We start from the raw sequence: 1,989 nt of genomic DNA, 5'->3' as shown, positions 1-1,989 counted from the left end.
CTTTAATTTCAATTCCATTATTAATAAGATCTTTTATCTCGTTAACAAAATCAAATAAATAATCATTACTTTCTTGTGGTTTCTCATTGCCCCAATATAGTCCAATTGGAAACACAATGTGTGAATACGGACGAATATAGCATAAAATCGGCCAAAACGTGCTTTTGGAACTTTTAGTTAACGGTAGTCCGTCTATTCCTACAACTAGTTTTATTGGTTCATTAATATGACTATTTTCAATAATATAATGATTTTTTATTCCATTCGAAACTCCAAAATGATAGTAAAATCCTGGTGACATGTTTTTTAAATTAACAGAAGTATTATTAGAAATTTCAGTTTTTAATAAAGTCCTTGCGTCTAAAGGTAATGATTGATCGTAAGAGGCATTTAACACTTTAAGTAAATCAGACATTGCTATATTGGTGATATTATGTTTTATAGCCCATTGTGCGAGTTGAGTACGGGTTGAGTTATCAGAAAATTCTGTGTTATCTTCTTCACTTGAACTTTCAACTGTATTATTATCACTGTCGTCGAATAAATTAGAAAAATCTCCAGCAGAATTTGAATAGGATAAAATACTTTCAGTTTCGGGAATATCAGAACCTAAAATTTAAAAAAGGGTTAAAACTGGATAAATTATTTAATACTATTGAGTTTAAATATATTTTTTCTCTTTTTAGTTTATTTAATATACCCATATAAAATAACAGAATAATAATAGTTCATACTACAAATTAAATAGGTATAATAAAACAAAACATAATTATTATAACTTTTAGAACATTAATATTTTATTTATTTAAGTCTATTTTAGATTTTATATATATTATATTCATATGTGTGTATATTATATAATATATTTAATAGTTTAAAAATAATTCTTTATCGTATGGGTGGAAACGTCCAGTGTATGCATGGGTAATCGCATGTAGTTCATTTTAAAAATAAATAGGTATTTTACTAATTAGACGTCGTCCGGTCATCTAAGCCACGACGCGCGACGGACCTCTACTTCTTATTATTACGTATTTACGTATGTAATTACGAACCTACATTTTATAATCATATTTCGTGTAGGTTTAATTGTTTTATTTGATTTACAGCAAATATTAAACCCATTGCCAATCGATGTTATAAAAAAATAAATAATTAAATACCTACCTAACATATTACACCTATCTGAATAAATTATAATTTATTTTTTACCTTCCAATAACTGATTTTGTTCAAAAATCGTTGTATCAAAGCACTGTGAAACATCTCTAGTTTCTTCTTATAATAATAGGTCTACAAAATGTGTATTATCGGGATCTGATTCATAATCAGTGTCAAAATGTATTAAGCTCTCAATCTCTTGAAGAACACGTCTCCTTTTTGTTGACCTACTCATATTATTATGAGCACGATGACTCATACTAATTAGTAATTAACTAACAAAATCTTCTCTGCAGCAAACAAATGTCAAAATTGTTAACTATCTCCAGGGAAATAACGTCAAAAATCTAGCCGCCGGACCGGGAATCGAACCCGAGTCTCTCGCTTGCCGGGCGATTGCTCTACCACTGAGCTACCCGACCGCATAGACCAATGACGCTATCTCCCCCAGTTAACGGAGTTTACAAAATAAAATATGAAATTTAATTTAGTAATCAAATTGTAGTAAAAATTACCAAAGTATTAGGTAGGTACCAAATAAAATAATCGGTTACAAAGAATCAATAAATACTTCCAAAGTTCCAACCCTCTTAAATGGTTAAATAATTATAAATCAAAATTAAACTTAAGAAAAGAAGTGTGCTGTACTGCTGTAGTGATTTTACTATTTTAAATATTATTATTTTTATATCTGGTTGCGTTATCGCAGTGCGTCGGACTCGGAAAGTCGGGCCGACCACGACGACAACCATTTATTATTATATATATTTTTATTATTTATAGATTGATGTATCGTTATCGGCGTGTGTCGATCACGATTCACGACGA

At 29.6% G+C, this 1,989-nt stretch overlaps 1 non-coding gene across 1 annotated transcript; it reads right to left on the bottom strand.

Moving 5' to 3' along the window:
- Positions 1 to 1,512: 1,512 nt before the first annotated feature.
- Positions 1,513 to 1,583, bottom strand: TRNAA-GGC. The gene has a single exon. It is a non-coding gene; the product is annotated as a tRNA-Ala (tRNA).
- Between the last annotated feature and the right edge of the window lie 406 nt (positions 1,584 to 1,989).

Source organism: Acyrthosiphon pisum, unplaced genomic scaffold, assembly GCF_005508785.2.
Source record: "Acyrthosiphon pisum isolate AL4f unplaced genomic scaffold, pea_aphid_22Mar2018_4r6ur Scaffold_176;HRSCAF=575, whole genome shotgun sequence".
NCBI classification, from domain to species: Eukaryota; Metazoa; Arthropoda; class Insecta; order Hemiptera; family Aphididae; genus Acyrthosiphon; species Acyrthosiphon pisum.
This window is presented reverse-complemented; position numbering and strand designations above follow the sequence as displayed.